Source organism: Tauraco erythrolophus, chromosome 2 (assembly GCF_009769465.1).
Source record: "Tauraco erythrolophus isolate bTauEry1 chromosome 2, bTauEry1.pri, whole genome shotgun sequence".
In the NCBI taxonomy this organism is placed as follows: Eukaryota; Metazoa; Chordata; class Aves; order Musophagiformes; family Musophagidae; genus Tauraco; species Tauraco erythrolophus.
The window spans coordinates 49,867,213-49,882,277 of NC_141466.1; the positions used below are offsets into that span (position 1 = coordinate 49,867,213).

Genomic DNA, 15,065 nt, shown 5'->3' on the forward strand with positions numbered 1-15,065 from the left:
ACAGTATTTTCTTTGACATAGAATCATAGAATGGCATAGGCTGGAAGGGACCTTAGAGATCATCTAATCCAACCTCCCTGTCATGGGCAGGGACGCCTCTCAACTAGATCAGGCTACTCAAGGCTCCGTCCAACCTGGCCTTGAACACCTCCAGGGAGGCGGCATTCACAACCTCTCTGGTCAATTTATTCCAAAGTCTACTACCACTCTCGTACTGAAGAATTTCTTCCTAAGATCTAATCTAAATCTGTTCTCCTTCAACTTAAACCCATTTCCCTTGTCCTATCAGTGGACACTCTTGTAAAAAGTCCCTCCCCAGCCTTCCTGTAGGTTCCCTTCAGGTATTGGAAGGCACCTATTAGGTCCCCCCGAAGTCTTCTCTTTTCAAGGCTGAACAATCCCAGCTCCCGCAACATGTCCTTGTAGCAGAGGTGCTCCAGCCCCTGGATCATCTTCGTGGCCCTCCTCTGAACACGCTTCAACAAATCTATGTCTCTCTTACGGTGGGGACACCAGAACTGGACACAGTATTTGAGGTGGGGTCTCACAAGAGCAGAGTAAAGGGGGAGGATCACCTTTCTTGACCTGCTGACCACGCTTCTCTTGATACATCCCAGGATGCGGTTGGCCTTCTGGGCTGCATGAGCGCACTGCCAGCTCATGTTGAGCTTCTCATCTGTAAACACCCCCAAATCCTTCTCTTCAGGGCTACTCTCAACCCACTCTGTGCCCAATTTGTATTTGTGCCTAGGATTGGCCCGACCCAGGTGAAGGACCTTGCATTTTGACATATATGTAGAGATCATAGTGGTATACAACATCCACTAATAATCAGAAATGTTTGCATTTTAAAATAAATGTCATACTTTGTTTAGTGCAAAACCATATGTATATGCATGGAGAACTTGGGCAAAAGCTTTAGAGATGGTGCTATAACTTTTGCACATATGCAAAAAAAATCTAAGTAAAAATGCAATGGTTAAATTACTTGAATGTATTGTGCAGTGATCACCTACAATGCTTTTCCTTTTTACTGTGTAACTCTGGTATTTTTGTTTTATTAAATACATTCTTGATTAAATATGTGTATTAAAGTGAAATGCGTCTAGAAGTTTATTGCAAGCTGCATAAACTTTCATTGTGTATTAGATATCCGTTAGTTCAAATGTATTTACAAGGTTTTTATCTCTCTTTTTTATACGTTCTCTTTTAATGGCAGTAATTCTGTATGCTTTAACTTGCTTGCAGTGAAACACTTACTTTAAAAGCCAAGTAAATAGAAAGCCTTGAATTATTTTGAGCTATTTGCAGTCTATTTTCTGGCGAACTTCTGCCAGCTTTTTGTATGACTGTACTTGTTAGTACAGTGGAAGTTCTCTCTACCTCTTACAGTATAAGGTAATGGCAGAAGCGAATCTTATGTGAAGTCCTGGTTAACGTGTATCTCTTTCAGAGGCTGAGTGAGCAGTGAAATTTAGGTTGCAATCTCCCTTGGTATTGCTCAGCCAGAGGAGTAGCCACCACCACCACTACCTGCTATGCGCATCTCGATGGCAGCCATTCCTAGTCCTGCTTTCACAGAGATTAGTGCTCTGACCCTTATCTCTAGAGAACCTAAAGCCACTGCTGTTCCAGTGCCTCACCACTCTCAGTGAACAATTTCCTTCTTCTATCTAATCTAAATCTACCCTCTTTCAGTTTAAATCCATTACCCCTTGTCCTATCACTACACACCCTTGTAAAAAGCCCCTCTCCAGCTTTCCTGTAGGCCCCCTTTAGGTACTAGAAGGCTGCTAGGAAGTCTCCCTGGAGCCTTCTCTTCTTCAGGCTCAATGACTCCAACTCTCTCAGCCTGTCTTCATAGCAGAGGTGCTCCAGCCGTTGGATCATCTTCATGGCCCTCCTCTGGACCCTCTCCAACAGTTCTATGTCCTTCTTGTGTTGAGGACTCCAGAGCTGAACGCAGTACTCCAGGTGGGGTCTCATGAGAGCGGAGTAGAGAGGCAGAATCACCTCCCTTGACCTGCTGGCACGCTGCTTTTGATGCAGCCCAGGATACAGTTGTCTTTCTGGGCTGCAAGTGCACATTGCCGGCTCATGTTGAGCTTCTCATCAAGCAAGTTCTTTTCCTCCGGGCTGCTCTCAATCCATTTCTCCACCCAGCCTGTACTAGTGCTGGAGATTGCCCCAACCCACATGCAGGACCTTGCACTTGGCCTTGTTGAACTTTATGAGGTTTGCACAGGCCCACCTCAAGCTTGTCATGGTACCTCTGGATGGCATCCCTTCCCTCCAGCGTGTCCACAACACCACACAACTTGGTGTCATCAGCAAACTTGCTGAGGGTGCACTCGATCCCACTGTCCATGTCACCGACAAAGATGTTAAACAGCACCAGCTGCAATACTGACCCCTGAGGAACACCACTTGTCTCCACTTGCACGTCAAGCCATTGACCACAATTCTTGAGTGCGACCATCCAGCCAATTCCTTATCCATGGAGTGGTCTATCCATCAAATCAATATCTCTCCAGTTTAGAGACAAGGATGTCTTGCAGTACAGTGTCAAATGCTTTGGACAAGTCCAGGTAGACGATGTCAGTTGCTCTTCCCCTATCCATCAATGCTGTAACCCCATCATAGAAGCCATCGAATTTTTTAGGCACAGTTTTCCCGTAGTGAAGCCATATTGGCTGTTACCAATCACCTCCTTTTTTCCCATACGCCTTAGCATAGTTGCTAGGAGGATCTGCTCCGTGATCTTGCTGGGCACAGAGGTGAGTTACTGGCCTGTAGTTCCCTGAGTCTTCCTTTTTTCCCTTTTTAAAAAAGGGAGCTATGTTTCCCTTTTTCCAGTCAGTGGGAACTTCACCAGACTGCCATGACTTCTCGCATATGATAGATAGCGGCTTAGCAACTTCATCTGCCAGTCTCCTGTAATGTAGGGGACAGTCTTGTAAATGAGCCTACAAGCATACTCCCTGTTGTTCTATACAATTAAAATTAAGAAACAGTTCTTACATTTTCTTGTTTAAACAAAATTCTGCATGGAACATGCCATTTGACTCTGAATGTAAAATAGAATATTTCTTTAGAGTCAGAAAACTTTATATGACATAGTAGCTATCTTGGGAAAAACTGATAGAACTTGTCTGCCCTAGGTATGATGGAAGCAATTTCTTCAGCTTTAGCATAGGAAGCCTGAATACCCTTTGACAACGAGCATAAGTCAGATGAGAGAGACCAGAAGCAAAGTCTTTGTGAGGGGAAAAAAAGCTGTATCAGTTAATTAGTTTCCAGCTTTTGAAACGGTTCAGATTAAAGCACAGCAGAAATCCAATGCGGAGGATATACCGTATCAAGCAATGTGATTTGTAACCTTGTCACTGCTCCGAAAGAGCAGTGTGATTAACTTCAAGCTGAGTATCTTTCTTAAGTTGTGCTAAAGCTTTGACAAATTTCTGTGTATCTTACTATTGGAATGGTGCTGAGATCCAATTCCAAAAATGGGAAGCAGTATGTTTTTCCCTCTAAAGTGGAAAGAACAATGTCAAATCACGAACATAAAGGGGAGCAACAGTTTTGCATCTCACGTCAAATTACTTGTGGGTATAACCAGACTAGGAGGATGGAAGGGGGAGTTTTGAGGGAGTTTTTGTTTGTGTGCGCTTGTCAACGTTTAAGCTTCTCATCTACAATCTGATGATGTAATTGCATCTCGTCAGGAAAAAAATATCAAGTAGATTTTAGTGATGAACTGTAGCAATGTTAGAGACGTTGCATAAGTATTGGTGGCATAATAAAGGGACTTCTGTTGACTAGCTGAGAAAGCACTCGGAACTGTAATGACAGGAGGATGAGAAGATGACCAGAACAGTTCTGCTCAATTTTTTTGCTGTCCCAATCACTTTGTAAGCCTTTGTGATACACGTTATTAATTGCTGCTAAAAGGTCAGGAAGAACAAAACAAGGAGTTCTTTTCTCTCTTGAAGTAACTCTCCGATAAGCTGTCATAAGCTGAAAATGGCTCAGCATACTGGTTTTCACTGTATCCCTGGAAGTAATCTAAGAATTTATTGCAGTACAGACAAAAAACTTAATTAAGATTTTCAAATAACTGTTGTGAGCTCTTCACACTTGAAATAGTAAGAAACCACTGAATAAAATAAACATAGTTTTCCACAGTACCCCTTTTTGTTCTTAAAACCTGACCTTTATATAATGAAATATATAAGGTAAATGCTTTAATTTTTTCAAAATAATAGATTTTGGCAATTGTAAACCAGACCAAACCTGCCTGCTAATCCACCACAATCTGAAAGGATTGAAGGAAAGATGAAACACACTGTGCTGTGCTGTCCAGTTCCATCAGGGTTAAACTGTCACTTAGTTACGCCTCTGTTTCCTGTTTTGAGGTTGGAAGTGGTCAGCTTAAAATTAAGCCAGAGGAAAGGTGTTTTCCTTTGAGGCTTTGTCCTCCCTAAGTCCAAAAACATTCTTCTCAGAGCGAGACTCTGAGTAAAACCAAAACACGGAGCTCTTTTGACTGCTAAAAAGAAGAGCTAACACTGTCCCAGCTAAAACCAGGACATCTTCAAAACCAACTGTGTAGTCAATGGCATGTGTACTGACAGTGTCCAGTCCAACTTGAGATGCTTATGACAAATCGTAGTCTGTGTCCCAGCCTATATTCAGTGTCACAGTAGTACAATAGCCTTATATATCAGAGCTGCCAAACATCCCATGTCAGAATTTTTTTGCCCAAATCTGCTGTCTAGATTGTGGAAGATGTAGAAAGGAAACATTATTAAAGCCATAGACCGGTACTTATTAGACCTGGATTTATTCCTCCTTTCCTTGTCTCGCAGAGCTCTTACCTGCCTCAGGGTGTTTCATTTAGGGAAAACATCCTGCCTAAAAGTCAGCATATAGGTTAAAGTTAGATGCTTTTGGTTAATAACTTGTCTTTGGGAGAACCGCTTTATTCCTTCCCTGAAGCAATGACATTCTGTGCCAACGAGGGGATTTGCCTTCCTCCTAATAAGATTAATAGTAATATACATCAGCCAGTTCACAAAGCCTGTGAGAGATTCAGTTAGTAATGAACATCTAAGAACATATATAGATATATCAGAGGGAAAGAAAAATTACGCGTATCTATAGCGTATTATGTTAGTCTATGACTTACAGCTGTTGATACTTAAAGCTCTGTGAAGTGGAAAAGAAAAATTAAACTTTCAGTTTGTAGAGATGTCAGGCAGTGCACCAAGTAAAGAAAAAAGCAATAGCATCACCACTAATCTGTATTGAGGGTGTAGTGGCTGATTGGAAGAAACTTGTGTTCTACAAGCATCTGACAGGGTTTTAAATTTGTATGAAATATAATGTCAATATAGACAGATGAACACATTTCCCTATATCATAGCAGGGTTATTTCACAGATCATGTCATATAGCTGAAGAACAGTAAGAAAGTCTCTCATTTTCAAGCAAAGATACTATGCTTTGCTAAGATACACAGCACTTCCTATTTTCAACAAATTAAATGGGAACTAAAAAGGACTTGATGCTGTACAGTCAAGTCATTGTACTTGCATTGCCATTTTAGGTGCTTTGCGTTTGGGAAGCAGCACAAGAAATCCTGGAAATTATAAAGATTGATTCATGTTATCCCAGTAATGTTTTGCTGTGCCTAGAACTAGATGATCTAATAGTATAAAGTAGGTGATGTACAGTAGGATCATTCCCTAGGAAAACAGAGAATGCGTAGTATGTGATCTCTTATTGAGAACACATGACAATTATTTCAGTCACTTCCAAAACATTTATTTGTGTAGCAGATTGTATCATTTGTTATTCGCAATTTATATGAATAACCACATATTTATATCACATGTGATGTTTCATTCTTTGAAAAATCATAGCTGGTCCAGTAGAGGAGCCAGGATGGAGCCCTGATGAAGAGGCAATTTGCTGAGAGGGAATAACTTTCTAGAAAATGAAGGACAAACAGGTCGTGGAGAAATGATTGTGGCTAAGGCATAAGCCTATGCACAGCAGAGACCAGATGTCTGCTGAGAACAGTGGGAACCCAGGCTTCAGAGGGACTTTCCCTAGAGACCCAAAGGGCACTGTGCAGACTTCTCTGCAACTCTGGAGGTCACCGATGTGCTGGACTGAGAGAAGCCTAAGCATAGAGGACTGATTTGCAAGGATGCGGTAGGCAAAGTGGAGCTATGATTATGAATTTTTTTGGTTTTCCCCTCATTTTGAGTTTTCTCTCTCAAAAAAAAATCACTGTCCTAGTGTCTGTTTTAATAAAACCTAGCTTTCCTATTTAATAAACCATTTCAGTGTTTTGGAGTGCTCAGCGTGGGGAAGAAAGGTCTGAGCAGTCTGACTCACAGTTCTGACCAGGGCAGACCCCACTGCAGTGCAGCACGCAGTTGAGTACAAACCTACGTCACTGGCGAGACTCTGGCACCAGATTCCTATCTATTACAGATTGGTAGATTACCAGCTTACACAGCTTTTCAAGATCTTTCCTATAACGTTCCTCATTTTTACAGCATACCTGTTTGCATGTTTGTGTGATCAGCTTAACCTAGAGTACTTGGTCATTAAGAAATTGCTTACATGAATATTTTTAACTATTCTTGAAAAGGTAATTAATTTACAATGTGATTAATAAAAATAAGCTGAACCCAGATCCTGAAATATCCTTGATTTTCCAAAACTCCTTAGACACTATGTAATTAAATCTAATTCAAATTAGAGTTGAGATCCAAAGATCAATGGATAAAGGAAACAGTTTAAAATAAAACACTTAGAAGGTTTGCATTCTTTCAGACTTTCCTTTGCAAAATATTTTGAAATATGATTTACTGGAAGAACCATGTAATAAATTGTAGTTGTGGCAGCTCTTTCATATGTGAGGTAAATGTGGTTGGTTATTGTATGCTGTGTAAAAAGTTAAGAAATGTTGTAAAATATTGCAGAAATGGAATGGAGGTATCATATTTAAGTATTTGATTACTTAATTGAAATTGATACGTTGGGGCTGGATTTGTTGCTGAGTATCTTCATTTTGCTGTGTCAGTGTCTGTGTACTTTTAGATAGCTCTTTTGTACTAGAGATTGTACTTTTAGTTTAGATCTGCTCTTTGATACTGTTTTATCACGGAGAGAAACAAGATATCAGTTTTCCATTAGGTTTCTTATCATTTAATAGTCTGTGGTCCTGTAGTCTAAATAGCTTCTTACACTTACACTATTTTAGCTGGTATATTTGGAAAGAGCATTTTAAATGCTGAACAGGATTTTAAAATTGCAGCTTTTCTTGTCATTTGTGTTGTTATTTGGAGCAAAGGGAGAGCTTTGGATTCTTTAAACTAAGCATTTGTTGAAAACCAGCTTTAGGATAAAAGAGACTTTTAAAAGAGTCTGAATGTATATTTGTGTCCTGCAAAGTTAAAAGAAAGAACAAAAGGTTTAAGTGTAATCATGGCATAAAATGTTTTAAATGTCTCTATTTTTTGATAGAAATGTTACAGATCTCCCTCTTCAGTTCATGGTGATGCTTCTGTTCAAATACAAAGACATAATCTTATTAGCCAAAGACTGAGAAGGTTTCTGTATTTAGTAGCTATTAGTCTTTGCAACTGCTGAACTGTAGAAACTCCATAGACAGCTTTAGGATCGTGGAGCATATCTGATTTAGTAGCCTTCAGAATAGTTGCCGATTGTCATTGAATCTCTGTTCTTCTTTCATGTCTGAATGTGCTCAGCTCCATGATTTTATTTTTGTTTTCCTCACTGAGTCAACATAATAATTCTCAGTGGTTTTGGGAAGCACTACTGAGCCCATTTCAGAATGGACGTGATGTCTCTATACAATGGTGACTGACTCAGATTGTTTGCACATCACCCCAAAAAGCCAAAATGAATTAAGACAATGAACTTGAAATTTAAAAAATAATAATGAGAAAGATCGATAAAAGGTCAAAATATTAGCTCTCGTTTAAAAACTAAGTCATTGAATGGTACAGAATTTGTATCAGAAAAGTTGTTATTTAAGAAAACTTGAGGGCTTCATCAAGCATGGCTTTTTGCATAAAGTGACAGGAGGCCCAGACGTTATTATCAAATTAATTTATTCATTGGAATAGTTTCAGATATTGCCTGGATGCCTTAGATTAATGTGTGTGTGTACTGAGTGTACATATCAAAAATCAGAGCAAGCTTAGAGTCTGTTTCATCATGTATCCAGCTGGGCCTGTGAATGCTCATTGCTGTGCGCTGAAAGATCAGAGAAGAGTAGTGATGGGATCTTCAGTTCGTCCCTGTGTAGAGGACGTGACTGTCGCGTCAGGATGCTGTGCAAAGTCTCAGTTTTTAGACACAGTTGATAACTAAGGCATTGGTTGGTGGGACTGTGAGAGGAAATGTGATTCTTGACGTTGTCCTGAGTGGAGCTTGGTTCAGAAGAGACATATCGCAGCAGCAGCCATTAGGTTACTTCCTACTTAAGCAAGAACAACAAAAATAAACAAAAAAAAATCCACGACAGTTTGTGATCCAGTGCAAGAATGGACACTACATGAAAATTAAGATGCTTTCTAAAAAGAACCTAAAAAAGGTCAGCTAAGAGAAGGAAGTTGTACCAGGTGGTGTGGAAGCTACTTAAGGACACCGTATGTGATATTCAAGGCCAGCGCCCACCAGCTGTCATGAAAGGCTTGAGAAAAAGCAAAACGAAGACAGCATAGCTAGACAACAGAGTAAAAGAAGTTGTTAGAAAGAAGTAGGTGTCCTTTAAAAAGCTGAATTCACACCTAAATGACGTTTTTAAACAGATTTAAATGTAAAAACTTGGTAAAATAGGCTAAGGAATATTTGAGCAAATGTACCAAGAGTTAAAAGTAGTAGTAGATCTTACTTCTGATACATCAGGAGCAATGCGCCTGCCAGAGTCTTTTGAGCCAACAATCATGGTGCAGAAGGAATGGAGAGGCTTGTTTCAGAGAAGTTAAATAAATTCTTTGTGTTGATGTTATCTGTGGAAAAAACTATGGAGAATCCCATGCTGGAACACTCCTCCTTGGGCTTTCTCAAAGGATATGCCAAATCGAAGTGATTTAGTGGTCATGCAGCAAAATAAATGATGAAACAAAATCACTGGGACCAGACTTTGTTCACCTAAAATTTCTAAAAGAATTCAAGGAAGAGAATTGCCCACGTTACTGACAGTGATGTGTAACCACTTGCTTTTTAAATTGCCTTGTTATCAGAGACTTTGTGGTGGGATAGTGTGATGCCAGTTTTATAAAACAGTTCTTAAATCGTCCAGGCAACTTCAAGTCTGTAATCCTGGTGTTTACCTTAGGCAGTTCAGCACAGATCATAATGCAAAATAAGATTTGTGGATGCCCAAAAGCCTGTGATCTGCATGGGAAAGATCAACATGAGTTTTGCAAAGAGGAAATACACACGTCTTGGAATTCTTTGAAGAGCCAGGAAATATATGGATAAGGATGCTACAGCTGATGTGGTTTCCTTGAGTTTCCACAAAGTTTTTTATAAAGCACTTCACTAAAGGAGGTTCAAAGACATAGCGTGAAGGGGAAAGTCCCAGAATAGGGAAGCAGACGAAGAGAATGCAGCAGTTCTCAAAACAGAGGGAGGTCACAGCTGGAGGCTTGAATTCGATAAATGGCCAAGTAAAAAGAGTGAGCTTTGAAGTCAGAAGGCTTCCTGATGGCTACACAGGTACTGACTGCACTAAAGACAAGAACTGGGTGCAACATGATCTCAGATTGAGTGATTTGTCAAAAATGGCAGATGAAACACAGTTTAGGTAGTTGTCTAGTAATGCGCTTTAAAAAAAAAACAGCCAGAATTCACCTGTAAAAATGGTGAGCTCAGAGCTGGCTGTTATCAAGCAGGAGTAAGATTTTACAGTATGATAAATAACTCGGTGAAAACAACTTTTCAACACTCAGCAGCAGTTAAAAAGCAAACAAAATGATGGGAATGATTAGGGTGAAAAGTACAAAAGAAGGAACATCATTATGCCACTGTATAAATCCAGAGTTCACCTTATCTGAAATATAATGTATGGCTACTGTTTGATACCTGTTACAGTACTAGGTAGGGGTTTGTTGTGACTAAGGATGGTTCCTCTTATGGCAGGAGTTTGACATAGCTTGTGAGTAAGAGAAACTCACCTGTATATACAGTCAGGTAAACATTTAGGATTTAAGACTGTTGCAGACTCTGATATCTGCCTTTACTTATTGTCATTACTGTTAATTGGATCTTCTTTAAATCCAAGGGTAGTACTCTGTTACGGCAGGCAATGTGTATGTAACATTTGCCAGGTTTTTTACATGAATTCTTAATTTCTGAGTATACAAACATAAAATGGTGTGAATGAACAAACAAAAGACAGTCCCTGTCCTAAGTAGCTTCCAGTGTTTTGCAATTTTCTCCAACATCGAAAATGTTTTAGATTGCTAAAACCTTTGAAGTGAGTTTTCTTCTGATTTCAAATGATGATTTGAAACAATTTAAAAAAAAAAAAGAATGTAAAATATTAACGTCATCTTGTGCTCCTGAGGTCTTTTCAGTATTGCTTTTATTCTAATGAACCGTTACATTTTATTGTATTTGTTAGCCCAGCTTTTCTCTCTTGGCCAAATTGTAGCTGCTGGTATCTTAATCGGCACTAAAAATAACATTTTTTCTCTTGCAAGATCCTAAACCAAAATTGATTTCCTCTGTATTGGCTGCTCTGTACACCATGGAAAATCTGTCCAGTGTATCAGGGAGAAGAAGTTTAAGCTGGATGAAAAGAAAGGCACATGTCCTGTTTCATCTGAGCAAAAGAACAAAATTACCATGAACAACATCTGGAAAGCCCACTGTGGGACTTGGTCCTTGAGCAGGAGAGCCAGCCACCGTACTCGAGTCATGATAGGGGAGTTGGAACTAGATGATCTTTAAGGTCCCTTCCAACCCAAACCATTCTATGATTCTGTGATGAGCACATTATAGAGGAGATTTCTAAAGCTCAGAGGGTATTCTTTGACTATAGAGGGTATTCTTTAACTATCTTTTCCTTAGTCTGCTTTATCTCTTTTTTTTCCCCTTTTTTCTTTTTTATGTGCTGTTCTGGAAGTTTTTTTCTAATAATATTTAGGGACATGATTTTTAAAAATCTCTAGCATCATCAGCTTATTCTCAGATACTGAAAGCCAAACTTCAATTTGGCTTGCTCTAGCACTTTGTGTACCTTAGACTTGCAGACACCTAAATAAATAGCCTCTCAGTTTTCCTTGTCTTAGATGATGCTTTCGTGAATGTTTCCGTCTGCTATTGTCTGAATGAACTGAAAAAATACAGATAAACTTGAGGAAGCTCATCTTTTCAGTCATGGAGTTGCCAGCAATGTGTTCGTGCTGATGGTTAGTCCAGATGGGAGGAACGGTCAGCTGTTGCTGTGAGCCTATGTTAAGCTTTGCATTTAATCTCTTTGTGTCTCCAGCTGCCCCGATGATGAATACAAAATAACTTGCTAATATAGTAGAGGTTAATAAATAAAAATCAGCTTATTTGGAGTCTTGATGTAAATCATTATTTTTATTATTTTCTGTTTTTTCCTTGAAGATATAAACTGGATGTGCTGACTTTTCATTATCAAAATTTAATGAGCGGTATCTATAAACGGAGTCCTCTAATTCATTTTAAGTCTGGTTTTGACATATTTCTGCCTCTGTTCTGTTAAGGAGACATGCAGTTCGTGTGGAGAAAACTTTTTAATGTTTCAAGCCAGATTAAGTAGGCTGTTAGAAGATGGCCTTTTTCTTTTGCTGCTGTCTCCTTTTCAGGCTATTCATTCCCACTTTCACATCATTCTGTCAGTTAGGCTAGTGTGACTGTACAGCTGCGTAGTAAACTGCATCAAGGAAGTAACCTGGGCTAAAAATAATTCAGAAAAAAACCAAACCAACAAACAAAAGAACCTATTTTTAATTCTGAATAGTTCCTGAAGAGGATGTTCTTATTGAGATTGAAATAAACACTCATGAAATTATGACAGTGGCTGGAAAATGTACATAGGTATTCTGTCTGGAAGCCGCTTCGCTCAGTCTGAGAGAGGGCACCGAGTCCAGACTAAACAGGTTAAAGACAATTGCTTCAGAATAATTTGATTATGTGATAAATTAAGCCACTTATGGGGCAGAGATAAGTCTTAGAAGGGAGAGAGGTGACAGGCCATTATGGAACAGTGGGAGGAGAAGAATCATCAGCTCTTGTGGTAGGACAAGCTGTATCTTCCGTCGTTGACTGTAGTTAGTGTGGTCCAAAGGCTGATGTTCCTTTCATCGTTACTTAAGTATGTATTGGACATGTTATTAAGATTGCTTGTGTAGTATATATTTCTTGCATTTCTTATAATTATGCTGCTTTGACATAACCAATCTCTTCAGTCAGTGGGAAAAATTATTGGACCAAAATTCGTATCTATTGAAATTTTGTCAGGCCTCTCTACTGGTTTGAGATAGAGTCAGTCAAAAGGTTGTTTTTGCGTAAAACAGTAGATTTTGTTAATTAGTAAAAATCAGTCTGATGAGCAGACTCATGTTAAGAACCACTTTCCTCCATACTGTTAATTTTTGTAGAAGACTAATTCTTTTCAGTTGTTGGAAGTATCGAGTCCAAATTCATTGCCTATGTTTCCTTTGTAGTTAATGGAGGAGGAGAGAAAGAGATGAAGACCTTCAGGGTGTGTTTCCATTCCAGCTGGTTTAGGATGAGGCAAATTACTTTCTGAAGATGCTAGGCTCTCTTGGTTTATCAGAGAGAGCATAGGTCTAAGCATGCACCGAGTATTCTCTTTAAGACAGCTGAAGTTGTGGGAGGTGAAACCCACTGAACATTTTATTTGTTAAGATCATTGTGTGGGCTGACACCTAAACATTATGGTTTATGTTTCTTCTAGAACTCTTATATTTTAGTGTAGCTGTTATAATCAGGTAGCCTTGCTGGCTATATAAACAACCAGTTCTTGAATCCCATTAAGCTCTTGGCTTCTGTGCATACCACATGTGTGTGAATTCAATAAGCTCACTGTACCATTTGTAAAACAAGTATTTACTTTCTTCTATTAGCTTGTGAAATTGCTCAGATTAATTAAATGTCATCTTGTTCTTGCATGAGGAGGCAGAAAGAGCCCATTTTATTACTCTTTCTTTCAAGTCATATAATACAAGTCTTTCTGGAGTTTCTTTCTCTGATAACTTCTGTGAGAATTCTCCTCTTGTCTGCCAAAGTCATATTGTGCTGGGAATATGCTAACAAACAGAGCATTACAAGCTTGAGGAGTACAACAGATTTGTATAATAGCTGTGGAATATTTTTCCTGTTATTTTCCATCCTCTTTCTATGTATGCAAACAAGGTGTTTGCTGTTTTGATCACTGATACCCACTGAGCAAATGTTTTTATTGAGCTTTCCATAGTGATGCACAGGTCTGGCTTTTGTTTTGCTTTTCCTGAATTGATAACAGTTCATCAGATTAATCCCTTTTGTGTGCATTGCTTTGCATTTGTCAACATCTAATTTTGTCTGTTCCTGACGTTGAATCATTAGTAGCTCCCACACATGGAGCAGTAGATACCAAAGAGATATTAAAATACAGGGCAAAGAATGACCAAAACTGCTGGCAGACTACCAGTTTAACTCTGAAGAGAACTAGGGAATTTTTTGGTTTTGATTGGTTCTTTGTGTTCAAGGAAGCACAGCACAGTTCTGATTTCCTTCCAATCGAGTATTTATCTTAATAACATACACCTGGGAAGACTACATTCATTCTGACTTTTGACAGCTTCACCCTGGTCTCTCCAGACCTTCTGCTGTCCTGAGCTATTAAGGATAAGGAAGCTTTTGGATTTGACTCAAAACATCAATTATCTTAAGCCCTGTTCTGCCTTCTGCACCTTTTTTTTTTTTTTTTTTTAAGTGGCTTCAAACCAACTGTGGGTGCTTGGCTGCACTATATGTTGTAATTTTGCTGAGATTTACTGATTCTTGGATGCATAAAGAACACGTTGGGCCGCTTTGCTGAGAGCACAGATTAGAGTAGCTTTATTAGCAAACAGCGTGGTTCAGGTTAACAGAGGGCTGAGAAATTTTAGGGAACAATGTATCTATGTTTACAGTGAAATTCACGTTATAACACAAATACTCCCATGAAAATCCAAATTAGATCTTAAGATGAAACTTTGATGTTTTGTTTATAGCATCTTTCACCATTCATATCTGCCTTTAATTCTGATTTTTTTTTTCCTACAGGACAACACAGATGTTATTTTTCCCACATCCCATATGTCCAAATCATGCATAAAGATACTTAGCTCAAATACCATGCGTGCAAAGCATTCCACACTGTGGATACAAGCTGACGTTTGGTGTGTCTTTAACATGCTGCAGTGTTCAATTACAATACAGCAAATTTATTTTTATGCAGCCTTCTTCATAGAAAATATGGAAAATTGCTTTGCAGTGAGTCATCTGTCAGCTAAAGAGCTAAAAGTCTTGTAGTGATATTTAAAGAGAGAACGTGGCTCAGAGCTGACAGAGTTCAAAACAGAAAAAGAAACAGAAATGAAAGAGAGGGCCTCCAACCATGGAGAAAATAGAGGCAAAGACTGGTAGGGGGAGGAGTGATGAGAAAGCCAAACAAGCTGAGAATGTCAGATGCTGTTCAGGAGACTATGCAGATAATTCGGAAACAAACATGGGGCTTCGAGTGTCTCTCCTGCATTACACCAGTGTTAGGCAAGCAAAGATTCTTTGACCCCAAGAGAATGGTGCAAAACCAAGTAAATAAGAGAATGGTGTAAAACCAGGTAACTAAGAGCATTGTGAGGAACTTAAAAACATACAGGTAGAGGTTAGGGGAAGGATAAGGGGCTTAACTGTCTAGAGCAAGACATTGGAAGAACACCGGCATTCTGCACTCCTTGGTGTTTAAACATCTGAGGATTTTGTTAGACCATGAAA

At 39.1% G+C, this 15,065-nt stretch overlaps 1 protein-coding gene across 2 annotated transcripts in view; it reads left to right on the plus strand.

The window, feature by feature from the left end:
* ERICH1 (glutamate rich 1) overlaps positions 1–15,065 on the plus strand; it is an 83,693-nt gene that overhangs the window by 57,034 nt on the left and 11,594 nt on the right. The window lies entirely within an intron of this gene.